At 39.9% G+C, this 26,890-nt stretch overlaps 1 protein-coding gene across 7 annotated transcripts in view; it reads right to left on the bottom strand.

The window, feature by feature from the left end:
• Positions 1-26,607, bottom strand: part of SPOP (speckle type BTB/POZ protein) — a 67,510-nt gene extending 40,903 nt beyond the window's left edge. For 2 of the 7 annotated variants that reach the window (XM_032616733.1, XM_032616732.1), the window contains exon 1: positions 26,422-26,593. The gene's annotated coding sequence lies outside the window, so the exon portion shown is untranslated. Of the gene's footprint in view, positions 1-15,813; positions 16,020-24,673; positions 24,695-26,421 lie in introns of those variants that run through there. The other 5 variants (XM_032616737.1, XM_032616736.1, XM_032616738.1 and 2 more) reach the window with 5 other exon arrangements.
• Positions 26,608-26,890: the final 283 nt, after the last annotated feature.

Raw genomic sequence — 26,890 nt, 5'->3', positions numbered from 1 at the left:
TGCCTTTCATTTTCATTACGGATAGGAATAAAGTTCTAACTACCAAATAAGAGAGCAAAACCAAACTTACATTTTACCATCCTCATAACATTTAAATTTATCTAGGGTCCTCTGCTTCACAAGTCACTTTGGTTCAGAATTATAAGGCCACTGAGAGTACAGCTGAGTACTACAGCCTAATGGAAACCATAATCTCAAGATTCACAGTAGAGATACAACTGGAGCACTCCCACCCCCATCTTCCTTGTCTTTTTATTCTTTTATTTTTTGGCCACGCTAATTTTCTCTGTATCATTCAAATTTTAGCACACGTGCTGCCAAAGCGAGAGCTTCCTTATCTTCTTTAAAGGGACTTCTAAGGTCCTTTTGTGGTAAATGCTTTAAGCTATATAACCATTCCCTCACAAGCAGTATTCAACGCTTCACCATCTTCCAAGTACTTTGACATTCATGATCTTATTTGGGATTTATTAACAGCTCTGTGAGGTGTGCAGGGCAAGTATTTTACAAATAAGGAAACAGAACCTCAGAGGTTACAATCTACCATGGTTACATGGCTATTAAGGGGGCTGAGTTAAGACTGAAGTCTTTCAACTTCTAATCCAATACTTTAATTCCTGTGGCTAGGTGATTCTTAGATGAGGTATTATTCAACACGGAGGAACTGGAAAAATACCCGATAGAAGATACATATATATATGTGTGTGTGTGTATATATATACCCTACCTTTCGATTCTGATTTCGTTTTCAAGTGGCAACTCTGTTGAAAACTATGCTCTTTTGTTCTAACAAATTCTGAGCACAATTATTAATGACACCTGGGCAAACTGTTGATAGGCTCATGCCTACTTTCAAGACTAGACCCTGGGAACAAATCATATGTCCTCACATTTTTTTAAGGACTTTCCGTATTGTAGCACCTAATCATCATTAATTTTTAAAAATAAAATGTCTACTTTTGTAACATGCCAGAGTATTTTCTAGTCTGAGTTTACAAAAAACCAGTGTCTTTTCCCCAGGAGATCTCTCTCTCCTTTGCCACAAGCTTACAGAATTAAAAGCACAATTTCTATCATTCCTTAATTATATTCATCTGAAAAGTCTAACATGACTAAAATACTAAATGGCACCATCTTCTACCCAGTTGCTCAAGCCAAAACCCCTATCTTCTCATATCCCAACTATCAGCAAGTCCTGTCAGCTGTCCGGCTTCCTAATACAGTCCACATTTATCCATCTCAAATTTTACCCATTTCTGTGCAGTTTTCTCTCATCTGAACCAGTGGTAACTGGTGTCTAACTGATCTTCCAGCTTCCTCTGTAGCACAATCTATTTGCCACACAGCAGCCACAATGAACTTTAAAAAGGTAAATCAGATCATATCCCTCTTCCATTTAACTACACTTAGAACAAAATTCAGTCTCTTTACCTGACCCTATAGGGTCCTATAAAAACTGGTCCATTATGCCAAATTTATCACCTATCCCTCACTCCAAACACACTGACTGGCCGCCTTTCTATAAATAAGCCAAGCCTGTTTCCACCTCAGGGTCTTAGTGCTATCTTCCCTCAGCCTGGAAGACCCTTCTCCTAGTTATTCACATTACTTGCTTCTTGTTATTTATGTTTAGCTCAACACTCATCTCTTTTAAAAAAGGCCTTCTGGAGACTTCCCTGGTGGTCTAGTGGATAAGACTCCATGCTCCCAATGCAGAGGGCCCAGGTTCGATCCCTGGTCGGGGAACTAGATCCCTCATGCATGCCGCAACTAAGAAGTCCTCATGCCGCAGTGAAGATCACTCGTGCCGCAACTAAGACCCGGCACAGCCAAAATAAATAAATAAATGTTTTGTTTTGTTTTAATTAGAAATTAAGAAAGGCCTTCTGTGACCACAGCCAAAAGTAGCAGCCCCATCCCTACTCTTCCATGGATTTGTTTTGTGTGAATTAATCCTCTACACTGTCTACAGTTTATAGAGCCTGATCATCTTCTGAGTGCACTTATAATACTGACATTCTGGTCCTGCAAGTCTGAAAACCAGAACCTAGACAGTGGGGGCTCTGCTGAGATAATGCCCAGTTCAAGGTCAGAAGCAGCCCCCGGTCTTTTTTTGTTTGGGTCCAACAGACACTTGATTAAACTTTCTTTCTTCTTTTGGGTGTAAAAATTTTTAACAAAGCCATCCTTGATCTTTGAAACTTTTCTTATTGTATCCACTTAGGCTTCTCTTTTTAAAAATTATAATATCAAGCCTGTAGACTCTGTCTTGCCTTAAAGAAATCACTAGTTTTGCTGACCACTAAGCCTTATTCTGTAGTACACAGTTTATTTTCTATCAGTTAAGGGAAACAACTGATCATAATGGGACTGGGAGCTGAGATCTGTTTTCTGAGATGGGAAATGGCTACAAGTAGAAAAATAAAAGGTAGACGTAAAAGCATTTTTGGAGATGGAGATATAAATAATAACAAAAATTGCAACAAATGCCTTTTGGGTGATAGTAAAAAACCAAGAAAACTTGCTAATGCTACTTAATTCTTCAGGAGTAAAAGACTGAAGTGATCTGAGTAAAGTGAAGGGAGTTCTCTGCTATGAGCCTGAATACGCTTTGAGGGCAAGGGACTTGTACCCAGATAATCCTGTATTGTGCCCGGCACACAGAAGGTGCTTCATAAACATCTGGTGAATAAAGGAATTAGCAAAATATTCTAGAAATACAAAAGGATTTAATGGACACCCAGTAAAATGTTTTACAGATTGTTTTCCAGTCTTACCTAATGCGACTGTTCAAATTAAGTCAACTGTCAGGATACCCAATTCTACTGCTCAGTCTACATTCGCAAGAGAATTAAAGTGGCTATAGAAACTGGATTCCTCCCCAAGGATGTGAGGTTACAAAGATAAATTTGCAACTCCATTTGTTCTTGGCCCTCTGTAACCTCTTCTTGCTTTCAATTCAACCAAACCTTAACTGATTAAAGCTGCACATATTTGACTCTGATCCTCAAGATGTAAAGACTCTCTTACTCTATTTCCTGAAAACCCTTTCCTTCAAAGCAACGAGTCATCTAATTAGCTGAATCAAATTACTATCAAATAGCAGTCCCTTTTGGGGAGAGCTTATGGATTATTTAAATTTTGGAAGACTAAGTTTCTCCCACCTATACAACTAGTAGAGTCACAGCAAAAATAGATTTTTATCCTAAGTCCAACAACTACTCTGAGCATAATAAATGTGTTTCCATTGCTTAAGCCCTAAAGTCAATCAACCATAAAAAATATTCATTGAATACAGTTTGGATGTCCAGTCCCATGTTAAATCACCAGCCTCACTACTACCAATTTCTTTGCTTGGTTTGAATTAAAAGAAAATGTTTCTGGTCTTGAAGAGCCAGGAAAAGACTCAACTATAGTTAAAAGAAGAACTCATATTTTCAAGAACTGAGGGTTCCTCCTCAATATATAAATTTTCCTCCTTTAAACAATTTCCCTACCATCCTTTTCAGTATACTTGGTCTTTAAATAGGAAGCCATTTAGAAGACACAAAAATTATTTCTCCATCTATTCATCCCTGGAAACTAGATGGAACAAAAGCTCAGTAAAATCAGTTTTAAAAATCTAGATAGGGCTTCCCTGGTGGCGCAGCGGTTGAGAGTCCGCCTGCCGATGCAGGGGACACGGGTTCGTGCTCCGGTCCGGGAAGATCCCACATGCCGCGGAGCGGCTGGGCCCGTGAGCCACGGCCGCTGAGCCTGCGCGTCCGGAGCCTGTGCTCCGCAACGGGAGAGGCCACAACAGTGAGAGGCCCGTGTACCGCAAAAAAAAAAAAAAAAAAAAAATCTAGATAGCTAGTATTCAAATAAAAAGGGAAGCTTTGGACTCTAGACACAAATTCATTTCAAATATTAAAAACTTATAGAACTCATAAATAAACTCACTTTTAAGCAAAAGTTACAAAATGTAGGTAAGAGTTAACACTACCACTTTACCTTTATTGCCAGAGGTAGTTACATGAAGATCTGTCTCACAAAGGTCAACATTTAAAAAAAAAAAAAAAAAGGTCAACATTTTATTGGGTCTTTCAAAATCAATTCTTCACAATGAGAAACGGACATCAGTTAAATAAACTGTTAGAACAGAACAAGTCAATATATTCATAAGCTCTTGCTGTCCTTGGGACCTGAATTCTAGTGTAGGCTTTGTAGATACTTTGCTAAATCTAAGTTTTCTTATATTTAAATTGAGGGCAACTGTCCAAGGCTCTCTAAGCTCCCTTCTAGAACTAAAGTTCTATGACCCTTTGGAAAAACTGTTAAAATGACATCTGCCTCTCTACACATATGCTTTTTAAAAAATAAAAGCAATATGTACTCAGTATAAATAATTCAAAAGTTATAGGAAGCTATAATTGAAAAGTAAAAGTTACCTTCCAGACACCCAAGTCCCTCTTTCCTAAGCCTAAAGACAACCACTGTTTTCTTTTGTAGCCTCAGAAACAAGCAAAAAAACACACAAAACCAAAAAAAGGCATGTACCAGCACAGACACACACACACACACACACACACACATACACTCATACTCCTTGGAGGCACACACATACCTTGATCTTTCTAAAGGCTGCAAGGAATTCCACTGTACCCTGATGTGTGGTTTCTGGGTTTTTGCTACTGCAAACAATGTAGCAAATAGGTGTATCTGAACATAAATGCAGCAAGCCCAAGTCTAAGCACTGTTATTTTGATAGATAATGCCAAAGTGCTCAACAAAATGTTTGTACCAACATATACTCCCATCCACATGACTGAATGCTCAATTCTCCCACACCTTTGAGTACAAGGAAGCACAAAGAGTAGGTGAGAGTGAGCAACTTGTACTGCAGATTCTATTAATTCCAAGGAGCTCAAGTTCTATCCTAGATCAGGATGTGGATTTAATAGCATGCATGGCTAAATTCCTCCGCATACAATCTGGCCACCTTCACCCAGAGATGGATATCGGTACACTGAAAAATCAATTTAGTTCCTTATCTTCTTCACTGCCGGAGGATCCCTATTAATTCAGCTGTTTATTCCCAAGTTAAATGGAACAGTACATGATCTCAGAGTTGATAAGTGTTAACAGAGCACACAGAAGTAACTCCTGGGTATTTTTAAAGTGTTTTTTAATTAAATAACTGGTATAATGTCTAGCATGGAGTAGATACTCAATAAGTAACTGTTAATTAAATTAATGAATGTCATCCACGTTGAAAATATCATCTTAGTTTACTAGGAAGTATTTGCAAAGGACCATATAAACATCAGGCAACTCCAGGAGGAGCACATGAGTTTCTAAAAACAAAGTAAACATATATAAAAGTTCTCATTTTACTTTTCTATAATTCATTATTTTAAGTATTTCTACATCTTCAGTGTAGTATGCCATCACATGGAGGGGAGGGAGCAACAACTTTGGTCTTACACTGAAATGTGGAAAAATAAATTAAAAAAAAATTTTTTTTTAGCGGTACGCGGGCCTCTCACTGTTGTGGCCTCTCCCGTTGCGGAGACAGGCACCGGAACGCGCAGGCTCAGCGGCCATGGCTCACGGGCCCAGCCGCCTCTGTGACATGTGGAATCCTCCCGGACCGGGGCACGAACCCGTGTCCCCTGCATCGGCAGGCGGACTCTCAACCACTGCGCCACCAGGGAAGCCCGGAAAATAAATTTTTAAAAAATTTTAGAACCAGGGAATGAATGGTATATCTAATGCAGTATGTTTTCAGCAGAAGCTCCCTCTAATTTTATAAGAAAAGTGGTTAAACATAATTTAGGAACACCCACTATGAGATTACTCCCAACACACAATCTTTCCTTTCCTCATCTAAGTAAACCAACCACACACAACACTAAATCTCTTAAGAAAACTGCCCCCAGTTTCTTCTATTATCAGGAGATCACTAAAAAAAAGCCTCAGTTTTAAGAATCAACACGAAGCACTCAAATCAAAGCCGACCTTACATACACTTAACACATAAAACTCACCAAACACAGCAAGTCCTATGCTAAGGGCCAGAAGCATCTTTCAACCCTTGCTCTGACTACAGCACAAATTATCAATGGGGCCCAACTCCAGACACTGGGCTCAGAGCAGATAATCCAACAAGGCATCAACTAGGAAAGGGAGGGGCAGTTGAAGTAAATGGGACACGAAGTCAAATATAAGGGTTACCTGGCAAGGGTCCTGCCCATGACCTTATCAGAAAATCACATGGGAGGTCCCCAAATTCCACCACTAACAACAACCAAAAAAATACCCTTACCTGTAGGCCCTTTAGGATTGGTTGCAGCTGAAAAAAATTAAAGTCTTCTAGGTGCTAGCAAATCTACCTAATGGAGTTCAACATCCCATCTACCAGAATGAACTCCAGAAGATAAAAATTTCAGGTTAACAGTTTTCAAATAAAAATTATAAACTACAGAAAAAACAAATATTACAATCACATAATAAAGGAGGCAGGCCTCAGACTGAGATGAAACAATTACGCCCATCAATACAATCTACAGTTTCCAAGACACACAAGAATCTGTTTCTTGGACTTGAGATTGGTATTAAGTGGCAATGGATTAGGACAGAAAAATGACTACCTGAAACTAAACCAAAAATCAAATCCAAAGACACTCAATTTAACACTGAGTTTGCACACACTGTCAGGAACAAACTAAAGCCACTATTAGTAGGGTTGCTGTGTTAAATGGCAAACTACTATGACATAAGTAACTGGTCATAATTGGCTGGTAGACAGTCTGATAACCAAAGTGCACATTTATTGGTTACTGCCCATACTTGCCAGAAAAGTTCATCCAGTCAGATCATGTAATACAAATTACTTCCAAAAGTAAGCCGTAGTTTACTTCTGTCCCCCACTGTATGAGTTTTTAATGAGCACGTGCTCCATACAAGGCACAGCAGTCAAGGCACAGTCCAGCGGAGGAAGGGAGGTGTCTTAGTTTTCCACTGCTGCATAACAAATTATCAAAAATTGAAATTACACGTTCAGTGTCTTTAAGACTGCCACATAATTTATAACTAACCCAATCACTCCTATAAATATCTCATGTCTATCAACTTTGACTTTCCCAACTGTTGTTAATTTAGCTAATTCAAAATATTTTTGTTATTCTTGGCATTAAGATACTGTTATCCTCATTCTTTATTCTAGAATGAAATTATAACCTTCATTTCAATCCCTACCATACTTGAAGGAGATGAAAACATTCAAAAAGAAATTGTTTACAATTATTTTAAAAAATACTGTAGATATCTATGGTGAAAAATCATTCATAATTTATTGGTGGAAAAAAAGACTGGGTCAGTATAATCTGTAGACTCTTCAGATCCTTTTTTGCCTCTCTGTCTTCAAGTAGTAGATAACCAAAGTAGGGGGAGGATGGATAAATTTAAATCCACCCATTTTCTTATTTGTCAGGTTGGTCAAAGAACTGGTGGGAAAGTTTAGAAAAATTTGTTAATATGAGACTCTGGCATTATAAAAAGTTCTAAACAGATCCCGTTAAAAGGATACAAAAGTATCCACAGAACTCTGGATGCATTTATTTATGTATTTAGCATTTTTATATACAGTATAATTTACCTTTTTGTGTACAAAATTTTTGACAGAATTCACATGTAACAACCACCAAAATCAGAATACAGAACAAAATATATGCTTTCAGGCAAGTTATTAACACTCAAAAAAACTCCCTGTACCTCAGACTCCTCACCTGTAAAACACAGGTAAGAATACCTCCATCATAAAGTTACTGTGAAGATTAAATGAGTTAAATACAAGTAAAATGCTTAGAGCAGAGCCAAACACATGATAAGTGCTCGGGAAACATCAGCTATTGTTCTTTCTTTCCTTTCTTTCTTTCTTTCTTTCTGGCTGCTTTGGGTCTTCATTGCTGCACACGGGCCTTCTGAGTTGTGGTGAGCAGGGGCCACTCTTTGTTGCAGTGTGCAGGCTTCTCATTGCGGTGGCTTCTCTTGTTGCAGAGCACGGGCTCTAGGAGCGTGGGCTTCAGTAGTTGTGGCACTTGGGCTCAGTAGTTGTGGCTCACAGGCTCTAGAGTGCAGGCTCAGTAGTTGTGGTGCACAGGCTTAGCTGCTCCGCAGCATGTGGGATCTTCCGAGACCAGGGCTCGAACCTGTGTCCCCTGCACTGGCAGGCAGATTCTCAACCACAGCGCCTAGTTTTTTTAATAATACTCTGACACTAGGAGGGGAAGGGACTGAGCAGACACATTTTCTAGGTCATGGAAAAGACTGCCCCTCAATGTACCTTAATAAAACCCTCACCATGTACCTTAATAAAACGTCATTCTGGTTTATCTGTCAGCCCAATGTGAGTTTGGCTAGCCACTTTTCTCTGAGACCAGTCAACTCTGGTGCACCGAAGAAACAAGTTTACTTGAAAAACTGAGGAATGGATCCTAAATCCTAAAGGCCCAAAAAAGTTAACAGCATCCTGAGAAGGCTTGTCCGAAGAGCTAGTCAGTCAGCTTATGACCTTGGTTCCCTCTAAAAGGCAACACTGGTCAAATATGCTTCAGTGAAAAGAATGTGATGCTAGGAGGGAGATACCTGAAGTATACCACAAATTAGCTTTAACACGATTATGTACTTTAAAGAGAAAGTCTGAGGTTTAAAAAGTACTAGTCAGTTCTCAATTATCCACACTAAAGGAGGTGAAAAGTGGTGTAAATAATTCAAAACAGACAGTAAAAAAAGAAATCCTTAACATTCTACTTTAGAATGTAATTTTTCCTATAGATTTATATCCAAAATTGCACCTGGATATGATCAACCTCACAGCATCCATTTGAGGCTCAATCTTAGGCCACAAAATTCTTTCAAATGAAAGTCTCTAAATGTTATAAAGAAGTAAAAGGTGAGAACAAATGAGTTTACAAAAGGGAATCAGTCTAGACCTGGTAAGCCATGAGAGGTCATCCAACTGAGGATTTTTGCTCCCACAGACATGGGGGCGCATTATTGTGCCTAAGGAGCTGGAAGTGGGTATCAGCCTAACTGCAGGCCAATTTACTTCATAAAATCAAGGTATTCTTGAAAGTCTATGTAATAATCTCAAGTGCCAGAAGACTTTAGCAACCACCCTGTCTAAACCCTTCGATTTTACAGAAGAAACTGAGATCCACAAAAGTTGCACCATGCTGTCAAACTATATAATAAAATGAATATTTAAGTATTGGGAAGTTCTTTTTTTTTGAGATATAACTGACATATAACATTGTGTTAGTTTTAGGTGTATGACATAATGATTTGATATACATATATATTGTGAAATGATTACCACAATACGTTTAGCTAATATCCATCATTACACAGTTACCAAAAAAAAATGTGTGTGTGTGTGTGTGTATGTGATAAGAACTTTTAAGATCTACGGGAAGTTCATTATTTAAATAATTCACTTATATAAATAAATAACCTATATTTCTTGCAAAAAATTGACTATTCAGTTTGCTTAAATTGGGCCACATATCTGCTTTATCTTAAAGTTCCCTACTGTACAACTTCAGATGTACCAAAAATAAAATCAGTCCTCTGGAATATAACTTAACTCCAATAGAAGCCTCTCCACTACACCACAACATGAACCCTCCTTTCCAATTAGTCTAGCTGCATACTCTAGCCTATTTGTCAGTTGATACACACCTTCCTCAAATTTGTTCATACCATTCTGAAGGCCAGGAACATTCTCCTACCTCATATCTGAATACTACTCTTCTGGATCCAGGTCAGGTTCCACCTTGCCTTGAAGCATTTCCTAATCACCTCAGTTCACTCTGAATTCCCATCATATTTATTGTCACTTCTTAGCAGTTAACAAATGTTACTTAGGATCCCTTATCTGATAATATAAGATGCCCAGAATTGTAACTGTTCTTTGTATGTGTTTTTCCCTACCCCCAAATTCTCTTTTTTGTAGGTGTAGTGAGAACATGGAATAGGTATTTAAAAATCAAAACAGAACAACTTAGATGAGAAGAGGAAAACAGCTGGTAAAAGGATAAAATCGATTTTTTTCCTTTATTAAAATGTCCTTTGGGGACTTCCCTGGTGGTGCAGTGGTTAAGAATCTACCTGCCAATTCAGGGGACACAGGTTTGAGCCCTGGTCCAGGAAGATCCCACATGCCTTGGAGAACTAAGCCTATGTGCCACAGCTACTGAGCCTGTACTCCAGAGCCCATGAGCCACAACTACTGAAGCCCCTGAACCTAGAGCCCGTGCTCCACAACAAGAGAAGCCACTGCAATGAGAAGCCCGCGCACCACAACGAAGAGTAGCCCCCACTCGCTGCAACTAGAGAAAGCCCACGTGCAGCAGCGAAGACCCAACGCAGCCAAAAAATATATAGTTAATTAATTTTTTAAAATGTCCTTTAATGCTGTTTAAATATCTTTTCAACTACAAAGATATTAAAAGAATAATTAGGAAAATATGGAACATTGCATAATCTTCAACACAGCAATTCTGTCCACTTTAGGAATCCATCCTAAGGAATCAATCTGATCAGTGTATAAAGATTCATCACAGCATAATTTATAAGCAAAAACTGGAGAAAAAGGAAGTTCATTAGGAGGGAACGGACCAAATAAAATATGATGCATCCATACAACATATTTCTATGTAGTTACTTTAAAAGAGTATTAGTAATGACATGAAAATTTTAAAGTTGTTTCTATTTTCTTCTATTTCTCCATGATTTAATAATCAGAAAAAAGCAAATCTTTTCACTCTGAAAAAAATATAGTGTAGATCTGAAATAACATACAACTATTTACCACTTAAGAAGTGACACACTAGCTCATGAAGAGTAATCCTTAACCATGTATCAAAGTCAACATGTAATCAACTTCCCTGCTGTTTTCATGTTGTTTCTTCATGCCAGAAGTTTCTGAAATAATTACCAATAATTTTCATTGAAGGAAGTTTTCACCTATTCAGAGGACAGACATCTCCATAAGTGGTGACAGGACAGCAATGAGTCAAGTCATCATCAAGTCAATTATATTCCAAAGGTCAGTGACGACGACCACCACCAACACCCCATCATCAGACCAACAAGGCAGAGGGGAAGTCCACTGAGTTAGCATCTCTAATCAACAGATGTGAATACTGGAGTACATGAAGACCAAGATGGTACTCTGTGTCTTTTTGTTGACAGGATTTCAACTCCAATGGCTCCCATAGCCATTCCACTTCAGATGCTCACTGACGTTCTCATACCTTAGCAAGGATCTCTTGGAATTTTTTCTACTTCCCGGATGCTAACTTCCGAATTTTTCTCTCTGAATTTCTATTCCATCTACCAAGAGGAAGGGAACACTCAAGACGAGAAAACAAGCACAAAAGCCCTGAAGGAGGACCTAGCTGGGCATATTGGAAGAACAGAAAGAAAGCCAGTGCAGCTTGAACATGGTGCACAAAGGAAAACTGCAGAAGAAACTGGAAGGGATGATATCACAGAGGGCCCAGCAAGCAGGTCATGATAAAGACTTTGGATGTTGTGTTTTCAAAAATGTTTCCACTCCCATGGTGAACCAATCTTATGTAAATAAAACTTAGATTTATGTTTCAAAGCTCACCTGCTCTTCCAAAACCCAGTGCAATAGATTAAACTGCCTGCCTGCTAAGCAGCCTCTCTTAAATGTCAATATATGCAAAGCCAAACACTACCTTTTTTCCCAAACCAGTTCCTCCTGACTATTTTATATCTGTTAACAGACCGACCATTACCCAGGCTTGACTGACATCTTAAAGCTATCTTTCACTCCTTGTCTACTGTCCATCCCCACTACATACAGGCTCCACAGGTCCCCAAACCTCCAACCTACTCTTTCTTTTCTAGTCCCAATACCCCCATCCTAGTTCACACTAGCACAAATTCTTATTCAAATTACTGGGATAGGCTAAACTTTCCAGACCTTCAGTTCCTTCCCCATCAAATATATCCTATATGATGTCATTTAGATACTTTTAAGACCATCAACAAGCAGGTTATATACAAATTTATTACCTCAAGTTCTGACTTTACTTCAAGCTCCACTCACATTTCTGCCTACTTAATGTATTTATACTCAGCCTCATTCACATGTCAAATGTTAACATGTCTAAAACTGAACTCCTGACTTCTGATCTTCCCTCCAAATCCCACACCTACTCTTCCCATTCCTATTTCCCACTCCCATCTCAGTAAGTGGCACCTCTACCCAGCCAATTACTTGAGCCCGAAATCTGGGAGTCATCCTTGACACTTTCTTCTCCCTAAACCCCCACATTCACTCTAAAATTAAACAGATTTTCTTTGACATACTTCTCAAATAATCTACTTCTCTCCATTACCTCTGCCACTGAGTTCCACCTGCAAAGATACTTATTTAGGTTGTATGAGGTGCAGCCCAGGCTTCAGGAGCTTTAAAAGCTCCCTGGGTGATTCTGGCACGCAGCTAAGGGCTCACCCTCTGCTCTACAGGTCCTGGACTCCTACGAACCACTCCAAGCTTATTTCTACTCCTTTCTCCCTTGTTCACCTAACTCTACCCATCCTGACCTCCTTGCTGGTGCCTTGAACATGCCAGGCACATACATTCCTCCTGGCTTTTGCCCTTGCTACTCCCTCTGCCTGGAGTTTCTGGTTTACTCCTTCACCTTCTACTTCTACAGATATTTACTCAAATATTACTATTGTAGTGATTTAGTGAGACATTCCCTGGCCATTCTATCGAAGATTGCAATACCCACCTCCACCTCAACGCTCAGCATCTCTTTCTCTGGCTTTATTTTTCTCCTTGGGACTTACCACATTCTAACATAACATATATTTTATTTATCTTGTTTACTGCCTGAATATGCACTTCATGAGAGCAGGGATTTTTGTCTGTTTTGTTCCTTAACTATATCCCCAGCAGCTAGTAACATCATCTGGCACAAGGTAGGTACTCTATTAAAGATTTAACTCCTCAGCAAGGCCTGCCCAGATTCCTCGATTAAATTTAATTTCCCCATTATCCCCCATAGTAATTTATTCCTTTCCTTCGTAACATTTACAGTAATTTGTAATTATATTTTGTTTATTTGTTGAAGTTCCTTTCCTAGAATGTAAATTCCATGAGAATAGGGATTTTCTGTTTGGTTCACCACTATATACAGCATTCCTCATGCTTAAGTGGCACAGAGCAATTTAAAAAATTTTAGATGAATGAATTAATAAATGATTGAGGTCAAATACATTTTCTGAAAGCACAGTCTGATCATGTTATTGTTTCAATCAAAAACTTTCAAAGTCTCTCCATCACTCACCACATTAAACCCTAACTGCCTGGCCTTGGTAGAAGACCTCCCACGTTCTGGGCCAATTTACTTTCCTGTCTTGCTCCCATTTTCCCATGTGTCTTTTGCTTCAGCTACACTACACTGCTCATTATTTCCAGTACGCACCCTACACTAACACTGCATTTCCCCACCTCCACATTTTTACTCATGACATTCCTTCTGCCTGAATTCCCTTCTTATTCCTGCCTATCAAAATTCCAGCCTTTAAAATACCTACCCTTCAAAACCCAGCTCAAATGTAACCTTCACAAAGATAGTCCTCCCACCCTAACTTTCCCAATTGAATGGTCTCTTCCTCTTCTTTTATTGTTTTTGGCCACGCCATGGGGCTTGTGAGATCTTAATTCCCCGACCAGGGATCGAACCGGTGCCCTCTGCAGTGGAAGTGAGGAGTCTTAACCACTGGAGTGCCAGGGAAGTCCCTCTTCCTCTTCTAAACACCAAAACACATAATACTGGTTTAATTCCCCACTCATTTCGGAACATACCCTCCCCGACCTTTTACAAACTCTTTTGCTTATAATTACTCAATAGATATTTGTGGAAATGAAGTCAGTTAACACCACTAGTCCCCCTTCTCTGTCATAAAACATATTTAAATTTGGGGGGAGGGGGTGTTCTCTTTCACAAGACTCTTTAATGACCAAAAAGACTTAAAGCTGAAATAGCAGATTCCTAGCCTTAACCTTCCCTTCCATGCTTTTCTGAAAAGGCAAGATCTTCCCAAATGTAATTTTTGGAGCTCAGATTTTTTTAATGTACTCAACTGCTTGAAAAAAATGTTAAGCTGCACGTGCTACTATGATGACATAAATTCCATATGCTATATTAAAATGGGTTACCCTAAGATTATGACATATTTGAAAGACTATCTGGCTAAAAATCTGAATACCTTAAATTCTGCTGTTTGAAAACGATAATTACTAGGAAAATATTTCTGTTCAACAAGAAATCTGAAACTTTTTATGATCTTTTAAGTATCCCATTCATTTCTACATCATGTTAAATGATGTTAAGTAACACTACCAGCAATCCAGTAAAACTCTACCATGAAACACTTGTTGTACCTCAAATAATAGACTTTTGTTTCCCTACCCACTGGGGTTCCCGAAGTGTAGTTCAGAGATCCCTGAAAAGCCCCTTTCATTGAGTCTGTTAAGTTGAAACTGTTTTCATAATACTAAGAAACTACTGCCTTTTTCATTGTGTTGGCATTTGCACTGGTGATACAAAATCAATAATGGGTATAACTGTGGATGCCTTAGCTTAAATCAAGGTAACGGCATCAAACTGTACTAGAGTTATGTGTGTCTTTTACCATCACGGACTAGTGATCTTTTTAAAAAGTCAATTTCACTTAAAAATGTTCTTGATGAAGCAATAAAAATTATTAATTTTATTAAATCTGAGCCCTTGTACAGGTCTTTTAAATATTCTGCGTGATGAAATGGGAAGTATGCAAAAAGCACTTCTACGGGCTAGTACATTGGTCGTCCCCAGGAAAAGCAATTGTGACTCTGATTAGTGAGCTAAACTAACTGCTTTCTTCATGGAACACTACTTTTACTTGGAACAAAGGGCAAACTGTCGTTATTCAGACATGAATATTTAGCAGGCATTTTCTTGAAAATGAAGTGATTCTGTCCCTTCAAGGAAAACAATTGATGGTATTTGTTGCCAGTGATAAAGTCCAAGCTTTCAATCAAAAATTAAAATTTTGGAAATACCGTAGCTGCTTAATAGACGCCCAATACTTACAAATTTTTCTGATAAGAAGGACAGTGATATTAGCTAATGTGGGTTTTTTGGTATTATATTATGAAATGTGTCATTTGGAAGATCTGCTTAACTCAATGAACCAACATTTCCTAAACAACCAATGCATGATATTATAAAATCATGTATCATGATATTATAAAATTCATGTAAATGAATTTTAATGTAACAGTAACATCGATATGGTTTCAGATTCCACACTGCAGCCTAACTTGTGAAGAAACTACCAATTATCAAGTTTTGGTATAGTATCAGAGAATAATATGCACAATTGTCTGAAAATACTCCTCCCTTTTCCAACTACAAGTCCTTTAAGGCCATATTTTCTTCATGTATTTCAATCAAAACAATTTATCACATCAGATTGAATACAGAAGCAGATATGAGATTCTAGCTGTTTTCTATTAAGCTGGATATTTAAGAGATTTGCAAAAATCTAAAAATGTCACTCTTCTAATTTTTTTAAGTTATTTTTCATAAAAATATATTATTTGTGTTAATATGATAGCTTTTTAAGTAATTAATTTTTTTTAATGTTTTTTGTTTTAATTTCTAATTTAGTAACTATCACTAGATATAAACCACATAAAGAAAATCTCAATAATTTTTAAGAGTGTAAAGAGGGACTTACCTGGTGGTCTAGTGGTAAGGAATCCGCCTTCCAATGCAGGGGACACAGGTTCGATCCCTGGTCAGGGAACTAAGATTCCACATGCTGCGGGGCAACTAAGCCCGCACACCTCAACTAGGGAAAGCCTGCTCGCCACAACTAGAGAGAAGCCTGCGTGCCGCAACAAAAGATGCCACAGTGAAGATCCCGTGTGCTGCAAATAACACCTGACGCAGCCAAACATAAAATATAATAAATAAATAAAACAAATATATATTAAAAAAAAAAGTGTAAAGAGTTCTGAGACCAAAAAGTTTTGAGAACCACTGCTTAAGAGAATTTGCCTCTGATTCCAACCCCAAATTGTTTTTTGTACCCTCAACCTGGGGCAGATATCTGGCCCAGTGGAAATCAAGCCTTTGACTGACCAAATCAGATATTGCTCAGGAATCTGAATTAAGCTTCATGGATGCTGAAGTCTGTTTATGGTGGAACACTAGACTCCATTAACTCTAACTGCTGAAGTATTGCACTTGGAACTGTCTTGGTGCCAGCCCTTTCTGAAGCCTTGCTGTTCACCTTTCCCTTGGATTCGACGACAGCTATTTCCTTCTGATAAATCTTTTATATGAGCTATTTTAAATAGGCTTCTTTTCCTTATGATCAAGAAAGCCTTAACACCACAGAACCTCAATGCCGTTACCAGAAGTGTTTCACCTGGTGTCCTTGTATGAGACAACAAATTATAACAAGATTCTCCTCCATCTGAAGACCATATTCCCATATAAAAAAAAAAATTATCACTCCAACAAAACTAAAAATTGAATGGAAATTATCGGCTCATTCAGAATAAGAGACAAACTTAGTGACCAGCTGCAGATAAGGGAGGCTTGATTTTTTTTCTCTCTTTTGGAGAAGGCCATTATATATCATGTCAATACAATTTAGACAGCAAATGGCTTCACTGCAATACACCAATCTGACAGGGTTTTTCAGAGAGGTTGATGAACAGAAAAAGAACAAGGTAATGAGACCTGCCCTACCAGATATGAACAACTATTATAAAGCAATGATAATTAAGGCAGTGTAGTACCAGCACAAGATATGTAAACAGACCAATGGTACAGAATATAGAGAACACAGACACAAATCCTCATATATTTGGAAACATGTAGGTGGTATTTAAAGTTGTAGGGGGCAAATATGACTATTCAATAAATGATGGTGGCATATCAGGTTATCCTATGGAAAGAAAATTAAATCCCTACTTTGGGTTATCCTTATGAAAATAATTAGATCCCTACTTAACACCAAGCATCAAAATAAATTCCAGGTGGATTAGAAACCTAAATGTGAAAAGCATAACTTTAAAACTTGTAGAAGAAAATACAGGATGTAACTATTACCTCACAAGAAACACACACTATAAAGGAAAAAAAAAATCCTACTTTAAAGTTTAAATTTAGTTTCAATAAAAGATAAAGTTAGGGCTTCCCTGGTGGCACAGTGGTTGAGTGTCCGCCTGCCGATGCAGGGGACACGGGTTCGTGCCCCGGTCCGGGAAGATCCCACATGCCGCGGAGTGGCTGGGCCCGTGAGCCATGGCCACTGAGCCTGCGCGTCCGGAGCCTGTGCTCTGCGACGGGAGAGGCCACAGCAGTGAGAGGCCCGCGTACCGCAAAAAAAAAAAAAAAAAAAAAAAAGATAAAGTTAAAAAACAAATTAAAATATACCCATTATGGATGGCTATTATTTTTTTAAAAAGCAGAAAATAACAAGTGTTGCCAAGGATGCAGAGAAACTGGAACCCTTGTGCACTACTGGTAAGAATGTAAGATGGTGCAGCCACTACATTAAACTGTATGGAGCTTCCTTAAAAAAAGTAAAAATAGAACTAACATATAATTCAGCAATTCCACTTCTGGGTATATACCCAAAAGAATTGAAATCAGGGTCTCAAAGAGATATTTGCCCGCCTATGTTCAGAGCAGCATTATTCACAACAGCAAAAAGTGGAAGCAACCCAAGTGTCCATTGGTGGATGAATGGATAAACAAAATGTAATTACATACATACAAAGAAGTATTATTCAGCCCTGGAAAGGAAGGAAATTCTGACACATGCTAAAGTATGGATGAACCTCATAGACATCATGCTAAGTGAAATAAGCCAGATACAAAAGGACAAATACTGCATGATTCCGCTCATATGAAGTATCTAAAAGTAGTCAAAATCATAGAAACAGAAAGTAGTACCTGTTTCTAAATACCAAGAAAAGGATTATGTAAATCTCAAATTAAGGAGATGAATGATTACATATACATCTTTTTTTCTTACAAACAAATAGTCAGATTGATAGTAGGAATTAGAGGTCTTCAGAGAACTACTGCAAGCCCTCCTTTGATGTAGCTGGTGCCACAGCCTGAAGATTTATGCCAACAGCTTCTTAGAAAGCAACAGTCAAGAATAAAGGTCTCTGTGGCTTCCCTGGTGGCGCAGTGGTTGAGAGTCCGCCTGCCAATGCAGGGGACACAGGTTTGTGCCCTGGTCCGGGAAGATCCCACATGCCGCAGAGCGGCTGGGCCCATGAGCCATGGCCGCTGAGCCTGCACATCCGGAGCCTGTGCTCTGCAACGGGAGAGGCCACAACAGTGAGAGGCCCAAGGACCGCAAAAAAAAAAAAAAGAATAAAGGTCTCTGGGACTTCCCTGGTGGTCCAGTGGTTAACTCTCTGTGCTTCCACTGCAGGGGGTGTGGGTTTGATCCCTGGTCAGGGAACTAAGATTCGGCATGCCGCACAGCGTGGCCAAAAAATATAAAAACTTTTTAAAAAGAGTTGTTGGGACTTCTCTGGTGGCGCAGTGGTTAAGAATCCGCCTGCCAACGCGGGGAACACAGGTTCGAGCCCTGGTCTTGGAAGATCCCACATGCCACAGAGCAGCTAAGCCCGTGCGCCACAACTACTAAGCCTGCACTCTAGAGCCCACGAGCCACAAGTGCTGAGCCCACGTGCCACAACTACTGAAGCCTGCACACCTATAGCCCGTGCTCTGCAGCAAGAGAAGACACTGCAATGAGAAGCCTGTGTGCTGCAACGAAGAGTAGCCCCCGCTTGCCGCAACTAGAGAAAGCCCGCACGCAGCAACGAAGACCCAATGCAGCCAAAAATAAATAAATAAATAAATAAAATTAAAATTTTTTTAAGTGTTAAAAAAAAAAAAGAATAAAGGTCTTCACGGTCAAGCAACAGTTACTGTCTGAATGTAAAATTCCCATTCTGCGGTCTGCATCCAGCTCTCCCAAAGCAGCATGACCAACTCTGCCACACAGAGCAACTAAACAACTCCTGCCAATTCTATTAAAACATGACCACAGTTGTAAGCATGAAGGCCCAAGTGTTCCCTAAAGAGGCTAAACTTCAGAATCTTTTTTCCTATAATGGGAGCTTGTCAAAAACAAAAGTGAAAGAAGCTACTGGATCTTAGGAGCAAATGTATCAGCATAGCCTTTCAGAGTGATTCACCATGACTGAAAACAAACACAAGAAACAGGTGTGCTTCCCTGAATACACAACCAGAATTTAATATGGAGGCAGTACTGTTATGAAACTAGGTTAAGAATAACCTTATAAAATCTGAAAGTAAATATGACAAGATGGTAAAAAGAAAAATGAATTTCAGATAAATATCAGAATACTGTTATTGTCAGGCTCTGAGTAACTTGAAATCAGTAAGTTACTCAAAATACCACTAAACGGTAAGAATCTTATAAATCATTTTCTGCTAAGGCAGGAATTAGTTTAGCCCCTAAAACAGTTTTAGAATGTAGTTCCACTGTATCTTTCATTTATATTATCCTTCATTAGTGTGATGGATTTTCAGAAAACACTGTGGATGCATCAACATTTCTGAGTCCATAGTACATGATAAAAATCCACAGGATCCAGCACTGTTCCACAACCTGTGTTAAGACAGCTAGAGATCAGAGTTCACAGCCTATCTGAAAATTTTCTCTAATTAAGAAAAATTTGTCTCTTTTTTATGATGAAATCTAGTGATAATGAAAAAAACATGCTATTACAGCATAATCTTACATAACAGTCCAACTGTGTTGGAGAAATGTGTGTAATTGAGGAAAAGGGAGGAAAGACAAACACATACTTGTACATATATACATATACACACAAAGATTTATAACAATCAAAACCCCATATCCCCAAGATACTACATACAAATTATCAGTTTCTAAATTTCATCCTGTGTACCTTTCAACCTCCGAAAAAAAGCAAGGTTGCTCATGAGAGAAGAAACTCCCCAGTCTCCTCTATAGCTAAACTTATATTAACGATGTCCAGGTGGAAAGCAATGCCCTCTTCAGAGATACTACCTGTCTTTCACACAGACTATTCAAGATAAGAAATCTGTGAGGCCTCAGATTCAGAATCCAGCAATGCCAGTGGCACAGAAGTGAGTCAAACACTAGGTGCATTGTGTTAAAAGAAAGGCACCTTTAGTTTTTAGAATTTGGTGCCAGAAACTCCCTAGGGAGATGAACAACATAATTTATTGAAAGGGAAGAAAACGTAATTAATGTATATATAAATGTACAGAGGTGAAGTGAGGGGACATTTGAGACAAGAAAAATACAAAATGATCCAGGGACTTCTTTTACTAGAAGCATTCATACACCAAGCTTAAGGGTTCCCACAGGTCAAATATGGGACATTTTGAGTATCAAAAAACGGCTATAATTATTGGTAAAACATAGACTAAATTAAAATCCACGCGTTTATAATGATACTAAAACCAAGAGAGCAAGAAAAAGAAACAATTCATTTGCTATCATTAAAGGTATACCAACTCCTTACTCAGAAAATTGCTAAAGGGAAAATTAAGAATTTACCTGAACTTTTGGGAAGAAATTATGATTTATTCCTAACTGATGATGGAAATCTTTACAGAAGATGGAAGGCAAAGGAATGGCAGAATTCGAAAATTACCATTTCGTAATAACCAAAGAAATAACTGATTCAGGCAAGGATCATCATCAGGTGAAAGGTTGCTGGAGAAGTAAAACACTATCACGCCAAAGTGTCACCACTCTACAGATTACTTGCTAATTACAAAGGGGAAAAGAGTCTTTACAGTGGAGAGAGCTGGTATTTATGATCTTGAACAAACAAGTTCATCACCATTAACAGTCAGACATTATGACATGATGTTTCTCTTACTGTGATGTGATACGAGGTACATAGCCATCACCTATGAAGTATTATTACCAAAAATGTTTAACCTGAATCTAACCAAGACTTCACTGCCAGTTTGTAGGAAATACAGAGATAAAGGAACAAATTAAATGAAACTGTGAGGAAACACTCATAAAATTCCAGAAGTGATGTTATATAAGACAGATGGCCTGGCCTCTTCAAAAAGGCAATACTGCATGGCTCCTAAATAAAGGGTTCTAGATTGAGAAAGAGACTTAAGAGGGGACTTCCCTGGCGGTCCAGTGGTTAAGACTTCACCTTACAATGCAGGGGGTGCGGGTTCGATCCCTGGTCGGGGAGCTAAGATCCCACATGTCTCGTGACCAAAAAAACAAAACAAAACAAAAAACCAGAAGGGGGCTTCCCTAGTGGCGCAGTGGTTAAGAATCCGCCTGCCAATGCAGGGGACACAGGTTCGAGCCCTGGTCCAGGAAGATCCCACATGCCACAGAGCAACTCAGCCCGTGTGCCACAACTACTGAGCCTGCACTCTAGAGCCCGTGCCCTGCAACAAGGGAAGCCACAACAGTGAGAAGCCCACACACCGCAACAAAGAGTGCCCCCTGCTTGCCTCAACTAGAGAAAGCCCATGAGCAGCAACAAAGACCCAACACAGCCAAAAATAAAAACAAATTAATAAATAAATTTATAAAAAAAAACAGAAGCAATATTGTGACAAATTCAATAAAGACTTTTAAAAAAAAAGAGAGACTATGGCTTCCCTGGTGGCACAATGGTTGAGAGTCCGCCTGCCGATGCAGGGGACACGGGTTCGTGCCCCGGTCCGGGAAGATCCCACATGCCGCGGAGCGGCTGGGCCTGTGAGCCATGGCTGCTGAGCCTGCGCGTCCGGAGCCTGTGCTCCGCAACAGGAGAGGTCACAACAGTGAGAGGCCCACATACCGCAAAAAAAAAAAAAAAGAGAGACTAAAGAGACATGTTTGGAGAAAAAAATACCAATAGCTAACAAGTGCTGCATTGGAGACAATTGGGAAAATCTGAACATGAACTGGATATTAGATGGTATTAGGAAAAGTATTGTTAATTGCCTCAGCTGTGACAATGTAAGAACAATTAACTAAAACAATGTCTTTATTTTAAAAAGATGCATCTAAAGTAAAGCAGTAAAGTATTAAGGTGTCATGATATCTACAATATAAAGATTTATATATTATATGTAAAGACACATACATAGATAAAGCAAATATAGAAAACATGAAAAATTGTTGAATCTAGGGGATAACTGGTATAAAGGTGATAACGGTAGTGTTCTTTCAATTTTTCTGTATGTTTAAAATTTTTCACTTAAGCAGTTGTTGGGGGGGGAGCTCAAAATGTACTTCCTCCCGGAAGGCCTTCCAAATGACCTCGCCTCTAAATCTTAATCACTTCTTTACAAAGTCCTCTCAGCATGTAGCACAGTATATTTCTGTTCCTGTTCTGTTTTCTAATTGTTCTCTTATAATTTGATATATTCAGATTTGGTTTTCCAATAAAACTGTAAGCTCCTTCCAGCACAGACATCTTTTAATTCTTTTCTATTTTCTCACAGCTCATAACGAAGCACAAATTCTGCAATTAGCAGACTTTTTTTTTTTTTTTTTTTGCGGTATGCGGGCCTTTCACTGTTGTGGCCTCTCCCGTTGCGGAGCACAGGCTCCGGACGTGCAGGCTCAGCGGCCATGGCTCACGGGCCCAGCCGCTCCGCGGCATGTAGGATTCTCCCGGACCGGGGCACGAACCCGCATCCCCCGCATCGGCAGGCGGACTCTCAACCACTGCGCCACCAGGGAAGCCCCTAGCAGACTTTTTTAAAGTACCAGTAGCGAACCGGTTTTCAAGGCAGAAACAGAGACACAGATGTAGAGAATAAACGTCTGGACACCAAGTGGGGGGATGGTGGGACGAACTGGGAGATCAGGATTGACATATATACGCTAATATGTATAAAATAGATAACTAATGAGAACCTGCTGTATAGCACAGGGAACTCCACTTCGCTGTACAGTAGAAACTAACACAACATTGTAAAACAACTATCCCATTAAAAAAAAAGTAAATAAAATAAAAATTAAAAAAATAAAAGTACCAGTAGCAGTATTCTGTGCAGGCACTCAGAAAAGCACCTTAACTAACTGGGTTAGCTTTTCAACTCCTCAACAGAATGGCAGTTCGCTCGTATAAACAATTTTGAGTCACTGCTATCAAAAAGAGATCATCAAACATCACTTATGGGCTTACAGAATTTCACATAGAGAAACTAGCAGCAAGAGTTAAAGGGAGAAATTAGAATATAGGTTCTACATGTCTTCCTAGCGTTGTTAATGGATTTCCCGTGTTACCCAGGCATACAACTTTATTCTCATGACATTATTCTTCAGTCCAACAATGTCTATCACCACCACCCCCATCTGCAAAACAGTGACAGTATTTATCCACAACTCCTGGGTGTAATGAATCTTAACAAGCTACATAATGAACTTTAAAAACTTAGACAAAAGAGTGCACACTTTTTTTTTTTCTTTTTTTGGCAGCGCCGCGCGGCATGTAGGATCTTAGCTCCCTGACCAGGGATCAAACCCATGCCCCCTGCAGTGGAAGCGTGGATTCTCAGCCACTGGGCCACCAGCGAAGTCCCCTGCACAAAGATTTTTAAAATTTGATAATACAGTGTTGGTGAGAAAAGAGGCAGACTCATACACTGCTGGCAGGAATATAAATACAACCTCCATGGAAAGCAATTTAGCGATATCTAACAACATTAAAAACGCATATATCCTTCCACTAGGAATTTATCCAACAGACACCCATGTACATAAAAAGTACATACAAGGAGTTAACTGTAGCACTGAAAACAACCTAAGTATCCAATAAGAGCTGGCTGAATGACGGTACATCTACACAGTGGAATATCTGCGATCTTTCAAAACGGGAGAGGTACTCTATGTACTATATGAAATGACAGCCAAGATATACTAAGTAAAAAAAAGCAAAGTGCAGAACAGTGGGTATAGTATCTTATTTGTATAAACAACAAATAAAAACAAAATACCAACGAATACATAGTTGTATATGCTTATAAAAGCATTACCTCTCGAAAGGTAAACAAAATACAGGTTACAACAGTTTCCTTTGAGGGAGGTAACTAGAACGATGAAAGGAGGACAGGAGAAGAAAGATTCTTCCCTCTCTCTGTGTAGCGTTTGAGTTTTATTTCATATGTATGTACATGTGTTACCCATTTAAAGAGTTATGTTTTTAAACATGGCTCTGCACCAGTTCGAATTATTTAATTAATATTATCTTAACCTAAAAGCATTTCATGTCTTCATACCATGAAAATTTTACATGAGACTTCAGTAAATTCAATCAGATAAAAACAAAGCATCCTACAGGACGGAAGCCTACTGAGAAGAGAAATGGACATTTATTACCTCCATAGCTTTACTACAAGATTTTACCAGACTACCTGATGGAAGTCTGGACATAGGCAACATTAAACATCTCCAAGCACCAAACTAACCACTGTGAAGAGCTCTAAAAGGAGAAGTCCCAAAGTACCAAATGGACACCAGCCACCCCCAGCCTAAGTGTGAAGCTGTCACAATAACTTACACTCCTCAGTCTTCACACAAGGAAAAAAACGATGAGTCTCCAGCTCTTTCACAGGACACAAGAAAATATATGGCCCCCCAAATTCCTGTGCTTCCTCTGTGTCCTCTCTTGGCTCCAGCTATAACCATGGCAACAGAAAACAGCACAAAAGACAGCTGAACCATGAGAAGGCCAGAGTTAAATGGGGAAGTGAAAAATATATATATATACTTTAAGGCCCAAGAACATAAGGTCTTAGAGTTAAGAATGGCAGCAAAAAAAAAAAAGCCTTGAGAGGCGAATACCAAAGAAAGAACACAAAGGAAAGAGAAGAGAAAATAAGGCTCACTAATATGTCCCATTCCTAAGTTATCCAGATAGGAGACAAGGCTGGCAACGACAACTGAAAAACACAGAAAATGTGCACACACACACCCCCAACAATTTAGTTATTCATTTCAATGCTATTCAGCACATCTTTTGCTTGTAACAGTTTATTAACTCCTCACTCTGTTCTGATGGCAGAGGTAAGAAGCAGCAAGTATCCAAAGCAGTGGCAACACAGGAAGGAGTAAATTAAGGGACCACGTGTAATCTGCCAACTGAAAACCCTGGTTCTAGATCACTGAAATATTACTGTACCTTAAAGTTAATTTTTAAAAATTTGCTCTTTGTTATTTGCAAATGTAAAAGAAACACCACTCTTGTTACTTAAAATTAAAACGTCCACTGGGTAATTTATTGCCCACCAGTAGTTTCAGATTGCTTTTGTTTTCATGTGCTGTTCAGAGCATCAATAATGTACAGCTAAAACGAAAGCACTAAGGAAGATCTTTTACCAAAAAAGAGGCAAATAGGTCACACAAAGTAGGAGGGCTGGAGATGAGAGAACCCTGACGTCTTGATTTACAATTACTACTCTAAGCCCTATACCCTTCGCTCTTTATCTAGTTCTGTGAGAATAATAAATAACTTTACTAAACGAAAACTCCCCTTACTTTCTTTTTTATGACCCTAGTCCTCCTTAGAAAGGCTACCAAAATCCCCTGCCAGAATAATTGAATGGGTTGGGGCACCTACTCCTAAATTTAGGGGAAGTTTGCATTAAAGATACAACATGACGATGGGAGTATCCGAGGAAAGAAAAATAATGCTAGAACTAGAAGCTGCAGTGACAGTTTCAAAAGAAGGGTCAGCGTGGGGCATGTTGGCTCTGGGAGGCGTTTGTAGCCTGGGAGTCTCTAGGACAACACAAGATGCGAACTGTGCTTTGCCATAAACTCCCTTAAATAATTTAAATTCTCCCTTTTGGATAAAAGCAACAGGCTCACTATCTGGCACCAAGTCTAGCCCACTGCCCGGGAAGAAGGCAGGCGCGTGGTCAAGGGTCTCTTTATCCCGCAGGTCCCTGCAACACAGCGATGCGCATGCGCCCCGAGGGCAGCGAACAAGCACCCCTGGCTCGTTCACACTCGCGCATGCGCAGTCACCCATCTCGCCGCAGGCGACAGCTCACTATTTGGCAAGGGGGATGGGGCTGGGAAAATTATGGGGGGGGCCGAAGGCGGGGGCGCGTTTACGGTTGATTAGGCTCTGGCATTCGCGGGCCACGTAACCCGGCATGTGGGAAACGGGGCAGAGAAGAGTTATGTGAGGCGGGGGGGTGGGGGCGGGAGTGTGTGGGGGGGGTCAGTCACCCCTTAAGGGAGACGCCCCGCCCCCACTCCGACAGGACAACCCTCTTCCTCGACTCTCCTCCCCCCACTCACCTGAGAGCGGCGGCGACAGCTGCTGGTCCCCGTCCCCCTGCACTCGCCTCATACTGTCCGCAACATCCGGGACCTGCGGAACCGCCGATACACAAATACACACACACTCGGAGCGCGCACACTCACACATACACACACACACCGAAACACACCAGCCGGGGCGTCATGGCGTCAGCACGTCGACGCAGCGAGCGCGTACCCGCCGGGCCCCACCCCTCACGGCCTCCGCCCCCTCTACTCCCCTCCCCTCCCCTCCCCTCTCTGGGTTCTCATGCCCCTCCTCCCTCTGCTTCAAGACTCCGCCTACCTTCCCTAGTGCGCATGCGTCCCGGTTCTCACCAGGCCCCGAGGATTTGAGGGGAAGGAGGGGCCTGAGAAGAAAGAGGCGGGAACTCGGAGGGGGTCGCGTGTAGGGCGCGGCAGGCTTCGCGGAGGTGCGAGGACGAAATAGAGGCACACCAAGAGTGGG

The sequence above is a fragment of the Phocoena sinus genome, chromosome 20 (genome assembly GCF_008692025.1).
Source record: "Phocoena sinus isolate mPhoSin1 chromosome 20, mPhoSin1.pri, whole genome shotgun sequence".
In the NCBI taxonomy this organism is placed as follows: Eukaryota; Metazoa; Chordata; class Mammalia; order Artiodactyla; family Phocoenidae; genus Phocoena; species Phocoena sinus.
The sequence above is the reverse complement of the archived record's forward strand: the minus strand, read 5'-3'. Positions and strand labels throughout refer to the sequence as shown.